A 14,407-nucleotide genomic window follows, 5' to 3' on the forward strand; every position below is an offset into this window, starting at 1 on the left:
ATCCTATGCACTGTAAGAGCCCTACTGCCAACCTACTACTCTTCTTTCAACCAAAACCAACCTCTTAGTCTTCTTCCAACTAAGCAACTGTAGATGTAAAGACCATACAGGGAATCAATAAGTGGAGATGATATAAGGCAAAACCACGTATAACATGCTTGCGTCTTCACCTCTCTAATGTAATCAAGAGTTAATTAACAATAATCTACAACATATCCCAAAGTAAATACATTATAAATGGCCCAAAGGCGAGACAAACAATTGAGTAAATAACCGCACAGTAGTCAGGCAAAAAATCTATACTTGTTGTAAAACAGGAGATATGTACAAAAACCTGCAAATAGCAATTACTATAAATCATAATAATTACAAAACGCCACATCTGCCCTAAAGAAGAGACTTATAGCTGTCACCACAAGCCGTATCCTATGTGATATTTGTTATTCTTATATACAATTACTACTGGGAATACTTTGTGTGTGTAACTATATATATATATATATATATATATATATATATATATATATATATAATCCCAAAAATATATCAACAGTTCAACAGCCATTTGTAGAGGATTCTATGCCACAACATAATAGGTACATGATGTTTAAACTGTACTACAGCTATAGTCATTATCTGCGTCTATAAATTTGAGGTTCTACATATTATAAGCCGATGGCTGGTCAGGTAATGGAGGGGTGTACATCTCACCCATGCTACTCAGGTGGGTGAGATGAGAAAACTCCAGAAGGAATGTTTGTTCTCGGCAGACAACTTTCGTCTGCTGAGCATTTTGGTAAATGTTCAGTATTGGGCTGGATTTTTGGGAAAGACAGGTAGGTTTGGTAGTGGGATCTGTCATTCCACCCCCCTCCAGTCCACACTTGGGGATGTTCTGGCAACGACTCAGCTGCAGAGAGTCTCCTCGTCTAGGAGGCTTAAGAAGTCAACTCCAGCAACAGACCTTTGGCAGAGCTTGGCTGGAGAGCTGACAGAGAGGTCATATTTTTGGGAGCTGTGTCCTGAATGATTTTACTGGCTTTTTGGATTTCTGTTATTCTAGGTGAGGTAATCTATTCTATGTTTAGTTAGAGCCTAGCCGGGCAGGGATTTATTTTTGTATTGTTTTCTTTGTTGCTGCACTACCTTTTTTTTGAGTGAAAATAAAACTCTACCTTTGTTTTGGACTAAAAGAAATTGGACTTGTGTGTCTATGCCACCCCACCTAGCAACCCCAGACCCTGACAATATAGTGTAGATAGATAGATAGACAAATAGATAGATAGTGTTTCCATCATGTTTTTTTATCCACTATAGTGAATGGTGATATTTGGAGGGTCCTTTTATTATATCTTCGGCCCATTGTTCTGATCATATGACAGATCATAACAACGGAGTTGAACCTAGTTTTATGGGACAGACATATTTTCTTTAGAAACAGATGTTACGTTTTATAATTATTATCATTTATTGTAACTGTTAATTGCAATTTTTTTAACATATCTATTTCTATATTGTGTGGAAGTTAGCTCTCGGTAGCAGCAGTGGTGCAGACCCAAATAGTAAAGACAGGGACCGAAACTATGCAGCAAACTGGTTTATTTACAAAAAAAACCCAGAAAACAATCCTTGGCTTCAGGCATAAAAAATACAAAACAAAACACACCCTTAACTCCAGGCAAAAACAAAATACATACCTGCTCGTCTGAGTGCTAACTAAATAGTAGCAAAAATAATACCTCACTATACGTGGGGCTTACTATCAGCACAGGTACAAAAACAAGCAATCCAACTTTGTCTCACCAGACTCAAAATACAATACATAACATCATCCGAAAGTGATTAGCCCCTTTAAATGACATGAGGTATGTAAAACTCTGTATGGCTGCGGCGGGGCCCCATGTGGCATGAATGACACAGAAAAAAACATGGTGTTAAGATTCATGCTGTTGACATGCAGTTATTTCCAAAACCATCACGGAAACATCATGGAAATGCCAGCAGTTTCCCTATAGGTGTAATTGAAGCAAAAAATCTGCAGAGGAAAACTCTGCAAACTTTCTGTCAAAAGTGCTGTGGGAAGAAAAGTGATGTGTTGCCGCCACAGATTTTCCTGCTGGGATTTTTTTCTGCTGAACACCACAGAGGGCTTTAGGAAGAAAAAAGCTTCTGTAACAGCGGTATACCAATATACCGTACATACGAATGTACTGGTTAATATTAGGTTCTTCCAAATCTGAAATTTTGAGTGTTTGCTCTACAAACAATCAGCAAAATATCCATTTTAGGCTGAGGCCCCACATTGCCGAAACACAACTTTTTTTGTTGCAGATTTTGTTGTGGTTTTTCGAGCCAAAGCTAAGAATGGCTTCAAAAGGAATGGGAAATATATTAGAAATAATTATACTTTTACCTTTTGCTCAATCCACTCCTGGCTTTGGCTCAAAAAACACAGTAAAATCTGCAACAAAATAGCTGCGTTTCCACGTTTCAACGTGGGGCCTTAGCCTTAGGGAGCAAAGAGGGTGCCTCCGGCACACCATCCTCTCGTATTCCAGCCCTCTTTCCAGGTCATCCACCATGTTCTTCAGCTCTTAGGTCACCACTGCAGCTAGTGATTGGTCCTCAGTGGTCACATGGGGGGCTGCATAGGCATCATCACTCAGTATTGTCAAAGCTGGATGACGTTGACTTCCCTATGTGATCAAAGAGGCAGAATTAAAGGTCTCAGCAAAGACCATTGAGCCAAAGAAGATGGTGATTGGCCAAGAAAGAAGACCAGAATGCTGAAGAATACCACACTGGAGCCTAGGAAAGTGATTTTTTTGCACCTTCACCTCTACTGTATTCTGAGTCCTGAGATTATAATAACCAACTTTACCCTGCACTTCAGATTTGAACCAGATGTGTTATGTCCAACACAAATTTTTCTGGTGAACTTTTTGAATATTTGCAAGATGTTGAAAATCACTATTAGCAAATAACATTTGCAGCAACTTTTTCAATATCTTTTCAGTGGCCTTTTTGTTTGATATCAGGCTTTAGCAAGTTATCCCCTGTATATGTTGTTGAATTTACTTCTGCAGGAAACCACATGATTTTAGTCATTTGCTAGAAAATAGAGAAAATTAGAATGAAAATACTGAAGAATTGATATTTTTGGAATAAAACTATCTGTCATGAGAAATAAAGGTTATAAGAAGAAAAAAAAAACTTAGCAGCCAAACAGGATCTGGATTAATTAGCTGGCACAAAGAAAGGACGGAAATGTGCCAAGTTCTGAATATGTTATGATAGAGGAAGCCGTATCATCTGTCAAAAGGAATTGAATGTAAAATAACAGAAGTAATAGTGATACATTAGTGAGTCCAGGGTCTATTATGTGCCATTGGTGACTACTGGTGGATCAGCCAATTTACCAGGAACTTATCGAGATGCCATACAAATAACAGTGAATGGTGAATGACAATAAGAATATATTTAAAGAGGACCTTTCACCACTTTTGGGCACATGCAGTGTTATATACTGCTGGAAAGCTGACAGTGCGCTGAATTCAGCGCACTGTCGGCTTTCCCGATCTGTGCCCACTGTAAAGAGCTTACGGTGCCGGTACCGTAGTGCTCTATGGTCAGAAGGGCGTTTCTGACCATTAGCCAGAGACGTCCTTCTGCCTCGCGGCGCCTATCGCGCTGTGCTGTGGAGCGGGGAGGAACGCCCCCTCCCTCTCCTGATAATGCTCGTCTATGGACGAGCTGTGTGAGCAGATAGAGGGGGCGTTCCTCCCGGCTCCACAGCACAGCGCGATAGGCGCCGCGAGGCAGAAGGACCTGGCTAATGGTCAGAAACGCCCTTCTGACCATAGAGCACTACGGTACCGGCACCGTAAGCTCTTTACAGCGGGCACAGATCGGGAAAGCCGACAGTGCGCTGAATTCAGCGCACTGTCAGCTTTCCAGCAGTATATAACACTGCATGTGCCCAAAAGTGGTGAAAGGTCCTCTTTAATGAATTGCAACAACCCAGTGAGATAGTGTATGGATGATACGAGTAGTAGTTGGTTGAGTTGATGGTGGTTGTAGTTTGGTCTATTAAAACTCCATTACATCTCGTCAGCCCGGTGTAGAGAAGACTAACCTGGTAGAGGTGAGAGGCTTAGACAGGGTTGGGGGGATATTGTCACTCCTTGGGGAGAGACCACCATATAGGTGTGTGGAGACTTATTAAGCTTTTCGCACTCCACTTTGCAAGGGACCATGGGAAGAATATGCAAATCTGTCTTCCATGATGTAATTAGGAAGTCAGGTGCCCCCAACCCTGTCTAAGCCTCCCACCTCTACCAGGTTAGTCTTCTCTACACCGGGCTGACGAGATGCAATAACATCGAACGGCCGTCCTCGGTTGAGAGACTATACCTGGTAATAATCCCAGCGTCATTGCAAAACAAAGGCCTCTTGGAAGGTCGAGTATGATGTTAAAGGGAGCAGCCTTTATTGGGCCATATCACTGAGATTCTGTCTTCCTAATTACATCAGGGAAGACAGGCTTGCACATTCCAGTGAGCGCCCTCTATTGGTTTGCTGGTATGTAATGGACCGACTTCCTCAAGGGATTGGGTCGAGGATAAAACAGCGCTCGCCAGTAGATGTAAAATGAAACTCCTTTATTGGCATACACAACGCGTTTCTGCCAAATAGCCCTTTTTCAAGTGTATAAAATTCCTTCCACAGTGGGCCAGAGCATGGGTGTCATGGGTGTCTTACTCTATGTAGTAAGAATATGTAAAACCAAGCAAACCAGCTGTATGTAGTTACCGTAATGCCCCGGTAGTTAACATAATGCCCCGGTCAGGAGGGACTATATCCTATTGGAGTAGGATTTTTTGTTATTTATATTAAATTATTGAAATTCAGATTTTTCTGTGCAACATTCCAAATGATATTTTAATTTTTCGGAGACTTTTCCTTTAAACGGACCTTTATTTTCCCCATAAATTCTCTAATTACTGGCAAGTAAGTCATTTCCATTTTTTTCCTTTCATTTGAGAAATAGCTCCATTAAAACGCTGGTGACCATATGAGCTTTGTGGAGCTGTATTAATGAGCTGCAGACTGCAGGAATAGAACAATTCCCTATTCTAGCAGATACTGCATTAGCATGGCACGTTTAATAGGATGGCACGTTTAATCCTCCGAACAATGAGGCAGATACATCTTTCAAATGCTTTAAGTGCAAACAAGAGCTCGTGTTACATTAATCTGAGACAATGTTACCTTAGGATTGAGGACAATTAATGGAGACATAGCGTACAGTACAATTTATTATAATATGATTCAAGCTAAAAGCTTTCTCTGCAAGTATTGTTCTTGATATTAGGAACATTATGCATCACAGTGATGTAACTGAGCTTGACAAGAACTGCTAACCAGTGCGTGGACTTCATAACAAGAGCATAACAGGAAGTCATTCGATTAGTGTAAAACAGCGGATATTGCTGGCGTGATGTGCGGCGGTATGGCTGCATTATTTACGGTATTATAAACAGATGGCTTTCATATTGCACATTCTAATAGGGCAACATGTAAATTCAATGTTATGAGATGGAGAAAACAATACGAACGATAATAACAAGAGCAATAATAATAATAATAATTCCCATTGACATATATGTAAAATAATATCCGTAGGTTCTGACATCAGAGTGCACAAACTACACCGGTAAAAAAATGAACTTTTAATTCTTTGTCCACATGTACTGAAGCTATGATTACCAGTCTCTTATAGTCTAATCTCACAACAGCTGCACGTGGCAGAATTTGCATTTTGCGTGTGAACACCTCTGTGTGGCTAGCCGCAACGGGATGCCGGTGCAGTGCACCGGTATCCAGTTGCTGCATTCCGATCCGGATTAAGTCCAAAGAATGGGCCTAATCGGGAGCTGAGGACGCCGCAGCTGAGTCAGCCGCGGAATCCGCGGCAAGATAAGACAGCTCACTTCTTTTTTCCGCTACTAGCTAGCAAAAAAAAGAAGAGAGTGTCTCCCATTGAAGTCAATGGAAGCTGTTTTAGGAGCTGGATTTTGAGGTGGATTCCGCTTCAAAATTTGCTCCGAAAAACTCTGAGTGAACATACTATTAGATTTGCTGCACAGCATTGTACAGGCTTTTAACGTCTCCATCAGTCTATGACTCTAGTTCATCAGTGGCCACAAGGCAAGTACTCAATATCTGCCTCCAGGCCAAGGCCATCACTTGATTTTGTCCATCAGTAGCCCCCAGTGTCCTAAAGTTTGCCCTCTTCCTGACCTCAGACCCCTCGGTAGCTGCTGTTTTCTCCAAGTGATGTATAGTGCTTCTGTAACTGCTGATATGTGAGTGACCACAGATATGTGATAGAAAAGCTGTTCTGCCCTGGGACTTGTAGTACCTCACTGTCATTATATATCTGTAGTTGTAATGAAGAATCAATGCAAATGTCCAGTATAAACGCATGAAATCATAAAACTAAATGGATCACATTGTAATTCAAGAAGAGAAGAGAGGCCGTTCCAAATGAAGATGGAGGTGGTGCTGGAGAGTTCTTTTGCAGCATTGGGGACACCCCCAGTGCTGTTTGAGCACTGGGGCCCGCCCCCAGTGCTGCAAGAGAACTAATTTGCATACCGACAAAAAACGGGATTTCTACCGAACGGCAGGGCAGAGAAGGCATCTAAAGGTAGGAGAAGAATAGCCTTTCTTAAGGCTATTCTGACGTGGTAGGCAGAAAAAATACAATTTTAATGATAGAACCCCTTTAAAGAGATTCCGCAGCAGTCGGGGTCACATTCTATCCCCTATAAAACCAAATGTCCCATGGTTTTCTGCTTTATATGGCCGCAGAATTTCCCGGTAACGCTGAATATTTTAATAATTTAAGCATTGGATATATTATTCTAACTATATATTACAACTGTGGTTTTATCATCACACTATAAAGCAACTGCTTGTACTTTAGGGTCACCTCTGTCATAATAATAACAATGAAATATAATCTTTCTAGATTTTATTTAACTTTTGTGCACAGGGTGTTCAGATGTTGATAGCTCCTGCAGGGCTGGAAAAAATGCTTCATTATAATGTGTCACCATACAGTTATGTTGCTTTGACCTATTTTGAATATTGTTCTTAGGAAAGCATTGGAAAGAGCGCATACAGTTCATTCTAAATGCTGCGTTTCAGAAATCTAAAATATACTAGAAGAATATAAAGAACTCTGTAGCCTGTATATGTGTTAGCTGAATATATTAAAGGGATAGAACATCTTACACTAGGTTCACACTAGCGTTCGGGTCTCCATTCTGTGGTTTCCGTCTTCTGCATGCAGAAGACGGAAACCTGTCAGATCGGGTCCGGCCGTGAGCGGTGGTGAGCGTTTTATGCTCTCCGCTGCGAAACCGTTTGTTTTTTTAAATCGGACACAGAGTACTGCATGTCCGACTCTGTGTCCGGTTTAAAAAAAAACGATTTCACGGCGGAGAGCATAAAACGCTCACCAGCGCTCACGGCCGGACAGCTTTCTCACCCATTCAAATGAATGGGTATGAAAGAGTCCTGCAGGTTTCCGTCTCCTGCCTCTGTTTTGTGCAGGAAACGGAAACCTGCAGAACGGAGACCGGGCGCAGATGTGAACGAGCCCTTATACGTAAAGGAACAGAATTATCAGTAAGCGGCAGAAAATAAAGAGGAATTTCGTAGACCCAGATGACTGGATGAGGGAGTCTCGAGCCCCGGACTCTGTGACGGAATCAGTTGTGGCATTCAAGGCAACATCAAGCAGGACTCTTATTTTTCAAGTGTCCTGCTTCGATCTCTGCCTCCCGTTGTTGTCAATCTGGATGGAATCCGAAAAGGATTTGGAGACAGGATGATTACACTTGTAACTATATAGCTTCCTTTATATGCGACAATGGTAGACATCAGATCTGATTCCGAAAGAAATTGACCTTGGTTTCAAAGTCAACTCGAAATGGGATTATCTTCCGCCAGATCCATTATTGTATCAGAGTCTGGGGTGATGGGATGAAAGTATCCTCACGCACTATGGAGGGTCCCCATGACACTTATGATGACTTTTCCCCATTCCTATGATATTAGCTTAATATCTGGTTGTCAGACTTTAGGCATTGAGTCGGTGCATATTAAAGTCCTGTAGCTTCTTGGCTGGGAGTCTTTTTGTACTGCCCATTATTTTTGTCTATTGTCCTAGTAAGGGTCGCCTCAATTTCAGGCCCCACAGCAGCAGAGTTGTATGTTGTGTAGTCACAAGCTAGTAATATCTACCTCTTCCAACCCCACTGTATGATGCATGATGTGGTAAGTGGTGGTGTGAAATAAATGAATAAGAGGGAATAGTGCTCCTCCTCCTTCAATACTGTTCATTTACTATACACTGTAGCCTGGGCCTTGGGTCTGCAAACACAAGCTTTGTAGTCTGGGGTTTGTACAAAAGGTCAGACTGGGCTCCATATTATTGGCTTGGTTGTGTCTAGTCCACTAGTGACTTGATGTAGTGCAGCAGTGTGTATTTTAGAACCACTTCTTACTGAAAAACTTGGGTCACTGATCCAGGGAAACCATTATTTTAAGGAAGAAGGGGTGTGGCAAGTAAAATGACTGCAACATATATGAAAACAAGGAGCATAACTGTCCCAGAAAAAAATGTCTCTAGGCCAATAGTGGTCAGTTATGGATTGACAGAAGAAAAAAAAAAAGATCTTTATTTTTTTCTTTTATGGCTGAGGCCACACGTTACAGGAAAGCTGCTTTTTTTTGTTACAGATTTTACACCACTTTTTCAGCCAAAAATATATAAACACTAACCAGTGGCGTAACTAGGAATGGCGGGGCTCCGTGGCGAACTTTTGCCATGGCCCCCCCCCCCATCCCAACTGACGTCGAAGACGTACAACACCATTTTATATATAAATTTATACTGTATGTGGGAGAATTGGCTCAATGGCAACAGCAGCAGACCCAGACAGTCAGAGACAAACACAAAAATTCAGGTACAAACAGGTTTTATTCGGTACATTTATTTTGCAAAAACAGCAAAACAAAATAAGCCTTAACTTCAGGCAAAACAATAACAGAAATCCTGCTCGTCTGAGCTACTAACTGTACAGAGAATACCCTAACTGTATGTGTGGCTTTCTTTAGCCACACAGCCAACACACAGGGCAAAAACAATGACAGTTGTACACACTGGACCCTCACCAGTTTTCAGAGTGCTGAGACAGAACCCGGATCCTCCTCTCTCCACCAGCAACTGCCCAGGACTGAGGTCATGACAACCTTTTATAGGCCTTTTAACCCCTTCCCGACATGCGCCGTAATAGTACGGCGCATGTCGGGTCTGTAACTATGGCGACCGCCCGGGAGCCGGGCGGCCGCCATAGCCGCCGGGTGTCTACTGCTTTAAGCAGTAGACAACCGGCTCTAATGCCTCCGATCGGTCGGCAATTTTCCTGGCCATTTTCCCGGCGGCGCATGGGCGCCGCCATTTTGGCCGGGATCGCCGGCTCCTGGAGCATGCTCCAGGGCTGACGTCCCATTGCCATGACAGCCGGGAGCCTTGTACAGGCTCCCAGGCTTGTCTGCAAATCCTCTCTTTTGCAGGCTGGTCTATGCAGCCTGCAAAAGAAAGGATGCTTTTTTGCAATGCATTGCAATGCATTAGCATTGTAATGCATTGCATTAGTGATCAGACCCCCTGGGGTTCAACACCCCTAGGGGGTCTAATAAATGCAAAAAAAAAATAAAAAAAAAAAGTTAAAAAAAATATAAAAAAATATAAAAAGAATTAAAAGTTCAAATCACCCCCCTTTCCCTAGAACACATATAAAAGTAGTTAAAAACTGTGAAACATATACATGTTAGGTATCCCCGCGTCCGAAATTGCCCAATCTACAAATCTATAAAAATATTTTTCCTGTTCGGTAAACGCCGTAGCGGGAAAAATAGTCGAAATTGCCAAACCGCCATTTTTTCACTGTTTTGATTCTGATAAAAATTTGAATAAAAAGTGATCAAAGCAATAACATTTCCCGAAAATGGTAGAACTAAAAAGTACACCCGGCCCCGCAAAAAAGATGCCCTATGCATCCCCGTACACTTACGTATAAAAAAGTTACGGCCGTCGGAATATGGCGACTTTTAGAAAAAAAAATTTTTAACACAGTTTTGGAATTTTTTTTAGGGGTCAAAATGTAAATAAAATCATATAAATTTGGTATCCCTGGAACCGTACCGAAACACAGAATGTAGGGGACATGTCATTTTGGCTGCACAGTGAACACCGTAAAACCAAAGCCCGTAAGAAAGTCGCAGAAATGCATTTTTTCTTCAAATCCACCCCATTCTGAATTTTTTTCCTGCTTCCCAGTACATTATATAGAATAATTAATGGCGGCAGCATGAAGAAAAATTTGTCCCGCAAAAATTAAGACCTCATATGGCTCTGGGAGTGGAGAAATAAAAAAGTTATGGGGTTTTGAAGGAGGGGAGTCAAAAACGAAAAATGAAAATCAAAAAATGCCATCGGCAGGAAGGGGTTAATGAAGCCCAGCTCCCATCTGTGCATGAAGTCTCCTTCCTGCTGTAGGACAGGAGATGGTTAACAGAACGGCCTTCTCACAGCTAAGGTTTTGTTACAGATCTGTATTGTGATCTCACTTACCATACATAAGTGAGATATCTGGGGGAGATATAGCGACCTTCCACAACTTTACCTGTCACCTTCTCACAATATATATATATATATATATATATATATATATATATATATATATATATATATATATATTATACACATAATGGTGTTGTACAACATGCACATGGTCAAAAGCGAATTATATAAGCTGTTACGTTCTTGATGTACATGAAGTCCTTCCATTACAGGGAACTGAAAATCCACCGTGATGCTAGAAGAAAATGTTCTTTTACATCAAGCTATAGAAGTTGTGGACATTATGCACATGTTTCTTTTGTCGGAGACTACAGGACTACAGCCTTGAAGCTAAGCTTAGACTGGCAGTTCTAATGTTGATGGGATATAAGTTATTGGTAATGCAATTGATTTTCTGTGACCTGCTGGAGGTCCTGCTGCTTGGTACAATGGCTGCCTGATGAGATCTAACCTAAAAAATAGTTTCTTTACACCTTCCTCTAAAACCTTTTCTAACACCAACAAAAGGAATAACTAGGCGGCATTGAAAGAGAACAAGTTGGCTGGAAGACATGCTAAAAAAGATGAGAACTCAATGATCTCAGGTGTGGATAAATCAATAAACATGATCTAAACTTGTTAAGATCAAACTTGTTGGTTGCAACATCTAGCATATAACTCAATAAAAGGGATCCATAACAAAAATTTCTGTCAGATTTGTACAGATCTTAGCATAGGTCATCAAATGAAGATTCATGGGGGTCCAACACTTGCTTCACAGGCCATATGGCGCCATGTTCATTTGTAAAATGGCCTTCAATCAGCTGATCAGCCATAGGCTCTGGTGTCGGATACCGCTGATCTGTAATTGATGACCTATTCTATGGATAGGACATAAATAGAGATGAGCGAACACTAAAATGTCCGAGGTTCGAAATCCGATTCGAACAGCCACTCACTGTTCAACTGTTCGAACGGATTTCGAACCCCATTATAGTCTATGGGGGGAATGCTTGTTTCAGGGGTAGGCAAAATTCGATAATATTATACTTACCAAGTCCACGAGTGATGGTCGTGCTCGATTCTCCTTGAAGTCTTCTCCCGGCGCAGCGTCCCCGCGTCTTCTTCCGGCTAGAATTCACTCTGCCTAGGTATTGGGGCCTAGGCAGAGCCGACTGCGCATGCACGGTCGGCTCTGCCCGGCCCGACGCCTGAGCAGAGCCAACTGTGCATGCGAGGGCATGCCCGTACATGCGCAGTCGGCTCTGCCTACGCCGCGGGGACGCTGCACGGAGAAGACTTCTCAAGGTAAGAGAAGAACCAGCGTTGATTGGCAATGTATAGCATTCTGCCAATCAACGCTGGTTCTGCATCGAACCTTAAACTTCGAACAGCTAGTAGTGTTTGATCGAGTACGAGTATTTCGAATACCGTAGTATTCGATCGAACACCTACTCGATCGAACACTACTCGCTCATCTCTAGACATAAATTATTTAGCCTGGAAAATCCCTTTAAAGTTGGTTGAACTTTCCATGACACTGTAACGTCTAGTCCTTCCTCCATCCACATGAGCATTTCCACCTAAATTAAGACTCAGCAGATTATTGGATGGAATAATTTGGCCACAGCAGACATCTTTATTTAAAAAAAAAATATGTAACAATTACCTGAGCATATAACCTTTTATCTAAAGGTTAAGGAATTCTTTGAAACCCTCAACCGGGTCTCTTACCCTTTCTTGCTTTACCTCCAGCCGTACAACCAGGTCAGAGGCACCAAGTCACCCTTTCCATGTGAAGGAATCCCATATTAAAGATTTCCCTTGTTTAGACCAGCCAGATTTCCTGGCATATCAATGCCACTTCTTAGGAAGTCTAGAGCCTTAAGCCCTCCCTCCCCCCCAACTACACAGCCACATCTTAGTTGCCCAACTTCGAGGACCCTCTACAAAGCTGCTGTGACTGATCTGCCTAACAATAGAACATCCCCCATCCCATTATAACTAAAACACTTCCTTATTTGCCAACTACGATTAACAAACATTAGGAAGAGATTAACAAACATTAGGAAGAGAGAGGGTGGGAGATTGTTCCCCGATGCTCTTCACCGTGAGTGTAGTTATCCTTTGCAGGCTTTTCTTCTTAGCTCCACTGCACAACAAACCTTAACTTGGCTCCTCCTCCACTTTCAAACCCACCAATGGCTTCCGTCCATTCGCCCAGCATCATGTGGGCCTTCCCTTAAACCGTGCTCCTTCATTTGGCCCTTTCTTGATCTGTGGGACCTGTCAACCATACTTGCCCAAAATGAAAAACAAGGACTTGGCAATCAAAAGTCATCCTTTTTCCTATTCGGACTATAGACATATTTGGCTAAACCCCTATGTGTATGGGTTGAGTTAAGAAGAGAATGTCCTTTCTAAGAATGAGCATCGGCCATCCTAAGAAAGTCACAATCTAGTTATTGAAAAGAGTGCAAGGACACAAAATAATACTGCCTGCTGACAAGACCTCAAAATAAACCTGCTTTATGGATTCATCTCTTTTTCGGTATCTGCATCATTCTGAGCAATGCCTTTCACATTGGTACACCCTGCAGATAGGTAATGTAGGAGATTGATGATAAACCTAAAAAGAGGTCAGGTATATTACGCATATAATACCTGCAGCACAGCAGCCCCGAGGAGCTTCTCCAATCGCTCTACATATTGTCTACCTTGCCATTTTTTTTCCTCGTCCCCTTGTCCCTTTAAAGCAGAGGTTATTAAGGTCCTTGTGGGTTTCTTACAGAAGGACAGATCCATTCTCCTTGAAATTATATTGTCAGAAGATAGAACATCTCAAAATAAAAAGTGATGTTTATGTGATTTACGTCCGCAGGGAGACAAATAACTCTACGTGTTGAGCCCGGTACTATCTCTGTACTATCTCGGTGATGGAGCAGAGCTGTCATGTATCACACTGGCCCATCTACTAACGCCCGGCATCCAGGGTGACCAGCTAGCATGGGGGCCACTAAGTCATCTTTAGTTTCAAGATGGATAGAAAATGGAAATTGCTCTCATTGGCAATAACCTGTAAATCAATGGTGTACAGGACTGTAAATCTACAGCGCGGAGTGTGCAGGCAAATTGTGCTGAGACACATTAGCTTTCATGTAGAAGCAATTCCTATAGTTCCAAATAAAACAAGTCTTAAATCAGGAGTAGATGAAGGGGCCAGTCTATTATAAGTGCTCCAATGTATATATATATATATATATATATATATATATATATATATATATATATATATATATATATATATATATATATATAATCTCTCCTGTGGTCAATAACCTTATATCAAGCCTAGAATACCCATACAAAGTTTAGCTTGACAATTAACCAAAGGTGTAACCGAGCCCCAATGCAAAATCTGTACCAAGGCTCCCTACTAGAGATGAGCGAACAGTGTTCTATCGAACACATGTTCGATCGGATATCAGGGTGTTCGCCATGTTCGAATCGAATCGAACACCACGTGGTAAAGTGCGCCAAAATTCGATTCCCCTCCCACCTTCCCTGGCGCCTTTTTTGCACCAATAACAGCGCAGGGGAGGTGGGACAGGAACTACGACACCGGGGGCATTGAAAAAAATTGGAAAAAGTCATTGGCTGCCGAAATCAGGTGACCTCCATTTTAGACGAATAGTGGATTTCAAATCC

Source organism: Leptodactylus fuscus, chromosome 5 (genome assembly GCF_031893055.1).
Source record: "Leptodactylus fuscus isolate aLepFus1 chromosome 5, aLepFus1.hap2, whole genome shotgun sequence".
Taxonomy (NCBI): domain Eukaryota; kingdom Metazoa; phylum Chordata; class Amphibia; order Anura; family Leptodactylidae; genus Leptodactylus; species Leptodactylus fuscus.